Source organism: Homarus americanus, unplaced genomic scaffold (genome assembly GCF_018991925.1).
Source record: "Homarus americanus isolate GMGI-L3 unplaced genomic scaffold, GMGI_Hamer_2.0 scaffold52512, whole genome shotgun sequence".
Classification (NCBI taxonomy): Eukaryota; Metazoa; Arthropoda; class Malacostraca; order Decapoda; family Nephropidae; genus Homarus; species Homarus americanus.
The window spans coordinates 10,062,997-10,074,265 of record NW_024735442.1 but is presented as its reverse complement, the minus strand read 5'-3'; positions in this window follow the sequence as shown (position 1 = coordinate 10,074,265).

Sequence of the window (11,269 nt, the reverse complement as noted above, 5' to 3'; positions counted from 1 at the left end):
CTTAAGGTTCCTACTTATCATTACTCCTAAATCTCTCTCGCAGTCGGATTTCTCTATGGCATCGTTGTTCATCTGGTATCTGGTTTCCCTGTTTACATCTCCTATACTGAGTACTTTACATTTGTCCACGTTGAATTTCATCTGCCATTTTTCAGACCATTCGAAAAATTTGTTTAGATCTTCCTGTAGTTTTGCTGAGTCCTCGTCAGGTTTAATAACACGTCCTATTTTATTGTCATCAACAAATTTACTTATGTTTCTGTCAATGCCGATATCTATGTCGTTTATGTATATAATAAATAATAATGGTCCAAGTACTGAGCCTTGGGGAACTCCACTTGTGACGTTGCTCCAATGGGACTTAGTGCCGTTAATGCTCACTCGCTGTTTCCTGTCCTGTAACCACGCCCTAATCCATTTAAGGATGTTACCTTTGATGCCATGAGGTTCTACCTTTCTAATTAGTCTTTCGTGGGGGACTCTGTCGAAGGCTTTGCTAAAGTCGAGATATACCACATCATAATTGTGCCCCTCATCCACCGATTCGAAAACTGATGAAAAGAATGTTAATAGATTAGTTAGACAAGAACGTCCACTTGTGAAGCCATGCTGGGAATCATTAATCAATCAGTGCTTCTCCAAGTGATTTCGAATAGAGTTTGAAATGATTGCCTCCAGTAACTTGTCTACTATTGATGTTAGACTGATTGGACGGTAGTTAGAGGATAGTGATCTATCCCCCTTCTTGAAAATCGGTATTACATTCGCTATCCTCCAGAATTCTGGTACTACACCTGTTTTTAAGGACATGTTAAACAACTTTGCTAAGGGCATACTAAGCTCTTCCTTACATTCCTTTAATACTCTGGCAAATATCTTATAGGGACCAGGTGACTTATTAGGCTTTAGTTTGTCTATTTGCTTACTAACATCGTTACTAGTCACTACTATCTCGCTAAATTTGTTTTCTTCACTATCTCTGAATAGAGTCGGTGCCTCGGGTATCATGTTTAAACTTTCGGTGGTGAAAACTGTTGAAAAATATTTATTCAAATTATTGCTCATTTCTCTGTCGTTATCAGTGAGCTTGCCTGTGTCTGACCGTATTGGTCCAATCTTTTCTCGTGTGTTAGTTTGATACATTAGGTAGAATCCTTTGGGGTTTGTCTTCGCCTCCCTTGCTATCCTTACCTCATTATTCCTCTTGGCTTTCCTTAGCTCGGTTTTAATCCTACTCGCCAATACGCTATAATAGTCCCGGAGGTGAATTTCGCCACGATTTATCCTTCTACCTATAGCCTTCCTTTGTGGTATGTTCTGCCTTTGTGCATTAAGTAACTCACTATTTAAATTGTCGTGGAGCTCGGCAATCTCAGATCTCGTTATCAGGTCGGTGTCATCTGTCAGGTTCACGGCCAAGCGCGACACCCCCTCTCTCAGCTGCCTCTTTAAACTGTCAAAGTTCGCCCTTCTGAAATCTGGTACTTCAGTGGAATTTTCCTTACGTCTGTCCTGAAAATCTAACTGGAATCTAATTTCTTTGTGATCTCTGTTTGCAAGTTCGTTCCCAACTCGACACTGCTAATGAAGTTTTCTCTGTTTGACAGAACTCAATCGAGTATATTATTACCCCTTGTGGGTTCGGTTATATTTTGACTTAGAAAGCAGTCCTGGATCGTCTCGAGAAAATCCTCTGATTCTGAGTTAACCGTAAGGTCAGTCCAATCTATTTGGTCAAGGTTAAAGTCGCCTACGATACAGACTTTGTTGTGTATGGAAGCCCTGCGCATTTCATCCCAGATAAGTCGCTCATTGACTCTATCAAGATTGGGAGGTCTATATATTACTCCTGTGATTAATTTTTCCCTACCGTCGATTAATTCTATCCAAATTGTTTCTGTATTCCGCTCAGTTTTTATTTCCTTATTTATTTCACACTTCAGATTATCCCTAACATAGAGTGCTACTCCGCCTCCTTTCCTGGTCTGCCTATCGGTATGGAACAGTTTGTAATCCGCAATTTGGTATTCGACTGGTAACTCACGTGTGTCTAGGTTGATCCATGTTGCAGTGAATGCTATTATATCGATTTTTTCTGTACATACCAAGGCCCTAATAATATCCATTTTGTTTCTCATACTTCTACTGTTCGCTTAGTAGACATTTAAGTTAGTGGTGTTCTGAGTCCTCCCTTTACCGCATTTTGTTTTAAACTCCCTGTCTAATTAATTTTGTCATCATTCCTAACACTATTTCCCTGTAATCTTTCATTTTGTTTACCAGCTCCCACTGCAGTCTCCTCCACCCCTGTGCTCACATGTTCTCCTAGCAGTTTATAGACTTCGATATCTTTTGAACTGCCCCCTCTAGGGGTCTAGGACAAATGGCCGCCGCCATATAGCCGCAGCCCATGAAGTACCTAACCTAACCTAACCTGCCTTGAGAGCGCAAAATTAGGCGTTTGCAGTTTACCCCCAGTCCGCTGCGGCCAGATGGCGGCGGCCAGTTGTCCCATTCCCCCCCTCTAGAGCCTCAGCCAGGGTTGTTACTCCATCCCTAGACAGGTGCACCCCATCCCTAGCATAAGGGTCCCTTCTGCCATAGAAGTTGTCCCAGTTGTCAATGAATGGTACTGATATTAACTTGCAATATCTGCCAAGACGGTCGTTGACACCAACTGCCCTTGACAACCATTCACTGCCAACTCTCCTTCTAGGCAGGACACCTCATATGATAGGGATCCCTCCCTTAGTCCTAATACGATCTATAGATGCCTTGAACTTATCAAAAAGCTCCTCGCTCCTACACCGGCCAATATCATTGCCTCCTTCACTGAGGCAGATAATGGGTTTGTTCCCATTACCAGACAGGATATTGTCCATCCTGTCAATTATATCCCCCACCCCAGCTCCTGGCAAACACACCCTCATCCTATTTTTGTTTTTACCACAAAAGGCCCTGTCCAAGTACCTTACCTGTGAGTCACCAACAATTAAAGTTTTTATACGTTCCTTGTCATCCCTGTCCCTGACTGTACTAACGTCCAATTCGTCTATCAAGGGACTGAACGGGTTGGTACACTTAGCTGTTGTTGTCGTTGTTGTCGTATCCTTGGTGTACTTCTTCACCACCAGCTTCGTCTTCCCACTACTCACCACCTTCCACTCGCTTGAGTTTTCGTCAGACACTGGCTCCCCTTTTAATTTCGCCAGCTCTTCCTTTAATTTCAGGTTCTCCGTGGCCCTCTCAATTTCTTCCTTGGCCCTCGCCAATTCTTCCATGGACCACTCCAGTTTGGTCAACAATGCAATGCTTATTATCCCTCAAATAAACAAACAGAGCATTGGATTCCTGGCCTGTCCTAACACTATATTTATGTTGTTTAAGTCTAGTTACAAGCTCTTTACCTGTGTGGCCTAAGTAAAACATTCCTTTACAACTAAAAACCTGGAACGTCTATGTGGCATTTAAAAACTCATGCACTGTTAAAGCGATAATCATCAAGAACTCCCCCAACAATACAAATGGCTGCATTTATAAAGTCCCTTGCAAGGAATGTAATATGTTTTACTTAGGCCAGACAGGTAAAGATCTTGTATATATACTTTAACAACATAAAAATAGTGTTAGGACAGGCCAGGAATCCAATGCTCTGTTTGTTCATTTGAGGGATAATAACCATTGCATTGACTGGGATAATGCCTCCTCAATATTACCTTGTAATTCAATTGACAGTAGGAACATTATATTATCTAGTCTCATTAAACATACCGAATCCGTTAACATGAATTTGAGTAATGGTATGTACAAATTGGACAATTTTGTAATTAAGAAGATTTGTAACCAGGTGAGAAGGTTGGGTCAGTTTTCCCTCTGACGTGACTACCGTCTTCCGCTGCTTTTGTGAAGATTAGTAGGGTCATTACCTAAACTTGACCTCTGTGGACCTGATCTCACCCTCCTCTGTATATATAACTTGTTCTACTTCTACTTTAGTTTGTACTCATCCCTGAAGATGTGAATTACATGAAAGCGCTTGGGACCTTCGTGTTTTTCCTTGTGGTTATCAGCATATACCTGGATCACGCTCACGTACAGTGATTTATTTGCACATATATATATATATATACACAGTATATTATTATTATTTTTATTTTTTATTTATGTATTTATGTATTTATTTATGTGTTGTGTGATTTTGACAGTAAAGATTCACGTCTACATTGTATGTTCTACAGTAAGTACGGTTGAACATATTTTAACTCCAAGAACATATACATGACCCCTTAACTCCCCCCTAACTTAGCTACAGTGATAATCCTGGCTTTTATTCTGTTTACTTCCCCAGGAGAGTGCAACCTCTACACTTCTAGAGAGAGATACCTGCCATACTCCTTCGCCGCCTATATTACCGAGAAAAACAGTCCATTTCCCCGTGTTCTCCAATCTGGGTATATACAGTATATACAGTATATACAGTATATATATATATAAATAAATATATATATATATATATATATATATATATATATATATATATATATATATATATATATATATATATATATATATATATATATATATATATATATATGTGTATATATATATGTGTGTGTTTGTGTGTGTGTGTGTGTGTGTGTGTGTGTGTGTGTTTGTATTGGACGGAATAATATTAATTTTCTATCGTTTCGCTAATGTATAGTATCATCATTAGACCTAAAACATTAAATAATACCAGAGCATCAATACCAAAACTATATATGGGAAATATAATTAATTACAGCGTGTATCAATTTAATCTTTAATTTTATCACTTACATCAGCTAGTTTAATGTGCACCCCATACTCATCCTGTGAGCGGTAGAGCAAAAGGATTACAGAGTTCACAATGGATCTGTAAAATTAACTCTAGTGGTCAGGATATTATGGCATTGAATGTTACAGAGTATTTAAAATATATTCTTTGTGTAGTTCTGTGCCTAGAGGGTAACTTTCACAACTGTGTGAGTACAGGAGTGTGAGGCAGTATGTCTGGCCGCACACTTGTGCAGTAATTCACATTTACGTGAGAGGTATTCAAGCACATTGTATGTTTGGTTCTATACATGGGAAATGATATAGCTAATGAGTGCAAAAAAGTGGATACAATCTTAATAAATCATCTATTTTGCCATTAAAGATAAAGTGTTGTGCAATTCTCACACACAGTGTGCTTGGACCTGTTGTCAAAAGATTCTATCTTCACATAATCGAGAACCTATGTGTTCGAGTGTGTGTGGCATATTTTTGACCACACACTTTACATTTAGTTTTGTTCACATCTGCTTGAGGGATATTAAAGCCAGAGGTAATTATATCCTTACCTTAGTCTAGCGGTTACAACATCTTCTAATTTAGTGATATTGAAACTTTCTCTATATACATGTTTCACTTGACAAATATAATTAATTACAGCGCGTATCTGTGTATGTGTGATTGGGCAACCGCATCCAGTAAGGTCATCCCTATGCCGTCGAAAACACAATCATAATCACAGACAAAAATAAAAACAAACCATACAACTACTTATGGTCGATGCATGGAATGTCAGAACCCTTCTGGATACTGGCACAAATGAGCATCCTGAAAGAAGAACTGCCCCTGTGGCAAAAGAGCTGACTAGGTATAACAGACATAGCTGCCATTAGTCAGTCCCGGCTCCCAGACGAGAGTAGACTCTCGGAACGGCGGTCTGGCTATACATTCTTCTAGAAGGGTAAGCCTGCTGCAGAGAGAAACTTCATTTATGGAGTTGGCTTTGCCATCCGCCAACGCATCCTACATAGGATAACTGAAATGCCTATCCGGATCAATGAGCGCCTCAAACGCTCCGAGTCCCACTGAATCACTCACGACATGCCTTCTTCATCAGTGTATATGCCGCAACATGGATGCAGAAGAAGACATCAAGGAGGCCTTTAGTGCCGACCTTGACAGAGTGTTAACCTCTATGCCCAGAGAAGATAAGGTTGTGCTCCTAGGTGAATTCAATGCCAAAGTTGGCAGAGATGCCGACATAGGGCATAGAATCATAGGGTTAAACTGAGTAGGCAAATGTAATCCCAACGACCTATTCCTCCTCAGCAGGTGTGCTGCACATAACCTCACCATCACCAATATCTTGTTTAGGCAGGCCGACAAACTCAAGGGTTCATGTCAACACCCACGATCCAAACACTGGCATCTCATTGACTACATCATTGTCAGAGCCAGCGGTAAGACATGTTTACAGAGAGCAGGTCGAACATGGGCTAATAAGCAACCCAACAACAAACAAACCAAATCAACACTGTCATGACAAAAAACTGCAGAGAGACCCTCGGCCAGATCCAAAGAATACATCAGGACTAATTTCATGAAAATAATCCGGAAATTAACGTACTTGTCGATGATACATGTGCTGTTTTTTGTGACAGGCAGGACAACCCTCAGTCTCGGATCAAAGCTGATACCTTCTGCAAGAAGAAAGTGGCGACCCAGAGCGAACTTCGCAAAATACAGCATGTGAAACACAAAACCTAGCTGATCAACACAAGAATCACGATTTATCCATTTCCACTAAAACACTTTATGGGCCAATCACCCATGGTACAGCCCACTCAGCTCATCCGATGGTAGTTCCCTAATTAAAGACGAAGAAGGCCTCCTTTAGTATTGGAAAGATCACTACCAATCGCAGCTCAACCGAAACACCGATGCGAATACCTTGACTACCCAGCATCCAAAGCTGACCCACCTCAGCTATCCTTCATCCCTGGATGAGGTATCTACTGCTATCAAACAGATGAAAAATAACAAGGCCTCAAGTTCTGGTGGAATCTCAGCCGAGGTGTATAAAGCAGAAGTACCTCTGCTTACCAGCTATCTCTACTCTCTCCTGGAGAATATAAGGGAAAAGGAGGAAATCCCCGAAGCTCTTAAAGACGCCTCCATCGTCAATATTTATAAGAACAAAGTAGACTGGTCATATTGTGGTAACTACTGTGGGATATCACTGCTGTCCGTAACTGACAAGATTATCACCTGAGTCCCCCAAGATAGACTTCTTCCACACACGGAAAACTTCCTCCCAGAATCTCAATGTGGCCTTAGACCCTCACGTGGCACCTCTGACATGATCTGAGTTCTTCCCCATCCAAATGCTGGTAAAACAAGGATGTGTACTGGCACCGACTATCTCTTCCATTTTCTTGGCTACCTTCCTTACTCGAGCCAGCGCAAATTAGGACGGTGGGGTGTACATAGGGTACAGAATGAAGGCTCTTTTCAACATAGGACGACTCCAGGCAAGAACAAAGGTGTCAGCAGCTTACCATTACTGAACTTCAATATGCAGACGACCTCACCCTTGTCGCTCACACAGAACGTGACCTACAGGAGATCCTGAACATGTACACAGTTGCATATGCACACTTCGGCCTTGAGGTGAATGTACGTAAGACTCAGATTTTCTTTCAGCCTGCCCCTGGTTCAACCACACCTCCACCATCCATCCAACTTAATGATACTGCCTTCTCTAATGTTACCCACTTTTAGTATATCGGCTTCCACCTGTCCACCACATCGGACATCGATGAAGAGATTCAGCATCGGATCACATGTGCATCTCAAGCTTTTGGCAGATTCTGTAACCGTGTCTTCGACTGTAGGGAGCTGAAATCATCAATATAGTTGCACGTATATCGAGCAGTGATCCTCCACACCCTGCTATACGGCAGCGAGACATAGGTGACGTACAAGGAGCACCTTAAGGCACATCGAGGCTACCATTATTCATGAGCAACTATGTTGGACTGGCCATGTTACTCTCATGGACGACAGTAGACTGCCAAAGTAGCTACTTTACAGTCGCCTAACAAATAGTAAAAGTAATGCTGGTAGACATTGAAAGGTCTAAGGAAGTCTTAAGATAAAATTGAAAAGGTGCCAAATCGACCCCCTCACTAGGGAGACGATTACTCCACATTGTAACGCTTGGAGGAGCACCTTACAAGAAGGTGTTAAAACGTTTGAGTTAGCTCGGATGCATACCGAGGCAGATAAGTACCAACACCGGAAAGAAACTACCGTTGCTCCTCCCGCTTTAGAAGTAGCCCTCCACAAGTGCCACATGTATGGACGAACCTGCCGGTCTCATATTGACCTTTCGAGTCACTTCGGAGCTTACCACTAAAGGTGACATCCTTAATAACTCATATCATTGTATCATAGCTGGATGATCGTCGTACTCGATTCCGAGTGACAGAAAAGTAATATTAGTAGTAATAGTAGTAACAAGATTCCATGGTCCATTTCGACAGAACGACAGCACGGCCAAAGTGATAAGTTGCAGCAACTGTTGCTGCAAGTACCAGAGATTATGAAAAAAAAGTAGTTATAGAGCAGGAGGTGGGCGCCTCAAACTGGTTAACTATGTTACCTATAAGGGCAAATGGTTTCAGTCTCAATAAACAAGAATTTACAAATGACAATGCTCTAAGGTATGGTAGGCCAGTAGAAGGTTTGCCCTCCCAATGCGTACAGGTATGTGGCTCTTCCTATGACCTCGATCACGCCATGGTGTGCAAGAAAGGGGATTTCATATGCATGAGGCATGACTAAGTAAAGGATCTCACAGTAAATATGTTGAAGGAAATCTGCCGTGATGTCATGGTAGAACCGACCCTACTTCCATTGGACGGTAAGATCTTCCAACATAGGACTTCAAACACATCCAACGAAGCCCGTGTTGACGTCAGTGTTCGAGGATTCTGGACGCAGGGACAACGAGCCTTCTTCGACATCAGAATTTTTTATCCCATGGCCGCATGTCACCGTAACTTAGCTCTCGATGCTGCACACAGAAGGAACGAGAACGACAAGATAAGGGCATTTGGGGAGAGAATTCAGAACGTTGATCAAGGCAGCTTCATTCCTCTAGTGTTCGCAACCACTGGTGGGATGGGACCAAGTGCAAGATGCTTCTATGCCAGACTGGCAGAAGTGATATCCGAACAGAAGCAGCAGCCCAGAAGTTATGTTACAGACAGGATGAGATCTCGACTGTCCTTCTCTCTCCTTCGGTCGGTTTTGCTCTGCCTCAGGGGAACGAGAGCATCGTCCCCAAAGCTGATTATGAGGCTACAGTCACTGAATGCCAAATAGGATATTTAATATTAAGGAAATAAAATGGTGGCGAAGGAATGGCTGGAGGTTGGAGGCCATTTTGAAAAAAAAAGTAGTAGTAGTAGTAGTAGTAGTAGTTTGTGCGCAACATGGGTGTAGTGGAGTGTCCTCCCTGATCTAAAGTGTTATTGGAGGGGACATATTCGGAGTGTGGGAGCGGGAATTTCACAGTGTGTTGGTGAATATCGGATCTCACCCTTAGCATTGTCACCGAAGGTTCTTCTCATCCCTTATGGCATTAATCTCAAATATTCTGTGTGTTCATCGGCGATCACCAAGCGAGTTGTGAGTGCTTGGCTGGTGCAGGTGCCAGGGGACAAGTGCCAGTGTCGATAGGCCTACTTTGGCGAGGATGGCCTTGCGACTCTCGCCCCTAAGGTCAGTGACAGAAGGCCAAGTGTTCTACGCTTGTGGTCGCCTCCCACAAGTAAGTATATATAACTAATCTTACATCAGTGCTACCATAAAAATACTGGTTATTTCTGCCAAGGATATATAAACAAGTGTTAGGTGTGACAAGTCTTGCTCCCAGTGTATCACTCTGATGTGTGGATTGTCGCCCTCAGGAGGGTGGCCTACACACCCACGAGTGGCACGTATGCCCCTCCTACCTGGACACAGAAGGCCAGCCTGTCACCTCTCCGCCCTTTCCTCATAAGAATGTGTAGTGCGCCAAGTGATCACAGTGTCATCCACCTGTGGGCCTCCTGAGTGGATATTGGTGATAGTTATTGGAGAGCCAGCGACTGTATAGCAGGTGGCGCTGGTGTTGGCCAGTGCCACGTAGGCCTTGGCTTGTAACCCGAGCTGGTCATAGGTGGTAACGGTCCTGGTCGTTCTGTGCCCAGCCATGCTCTGCCTGGCCCTGCCCCGCCCCCGCCCCGTCCAAACCCGCCCCGCCCCTGCCCGCCCAGCTCCGCCTCAACAGTCAGTACACCAAAACTGACCCGACTCTCCTCCCCTCCCAAACCACAACTTCCAACCTCTCCCACTGCCCGCTCCTTCTCAGGACGACATCGTGGCTGGGAAATGTGTTTGTCATTGCTCAGGTCAGAATCAGAAATGCACAACCTGTAATTGTGTGAGAAGTAACATAAGATCATAAGAATATAAGGAGTCTATAATAGGCCGGCTGGCCTGTGCATGGCAGCTCCTGTCGAGAGTTACTACCACTCTCTATCATCCATGAATCTATCTAGCCACCTTTTAAAACTTTCCAGCGTTCCAGCACTTACTACAAAGTTGCTAAGCTTGTTCCACTCGTCCACCACCCTATTTGTGAAGCAGTTCCTTCCTATCTCCCTCCTAAACCTAAACTTATCCAACTTAAATCCGTTGCTCCGAGTCCTATCCTGCTCGGATATTATAAGAACTTTATCTATATCGCCTTTATTGATTCCTTTCACCCACTTAAATACTTCTATCATATCTCCCCGCACTCTTCGTCGTTCTAGGGAATGCAAATTTAGCTTCTTTAACCTATCTTGATATGAAAAGTTTCTAAGTCCTGGAATCATTTTCGTCATTCTTCGCTGCACCGACTCCAGTGAATTGATATCCATTCTATAATATGGGCACCAGAACTGAACCACATAATCGAGGTGCGGCCTGACTAACGCAAGATATAGTTGCGATAAGACCTATGCACTCTTGTTACTTACACTTCTAGATATAAAACCTAATACTCTGTTTGCCTTATTTCGAACATTAACGCACTGTTTTCTAGGCTGTAGGTTCGGGCTTACAAGTACCCCTAAGTCTCTTTCACAAGCCGACCTTTCTAGGTTGATGTTGTTAAGGCTGTATACGTTGACAGTATTTGTTCTACAAATATTCAGTACGCTGCACTTGCTGGTGTTGAATTTCATTTGCCATTTGCCAAAATCCATACGGCAGAGATCCATCACCTGATAACGACATGTCAGACGATAGTAGTAACCCACTCAGTCGGAAAATATTGTTCATGAGGCGAATGACATACAGCCAACAAATTGGAAAGGCTTCTCGGGGGACGATGCAGTGAAATGGGTCAAAGAATTGCACTCAGAAGTGGTCAGGTGGTCGC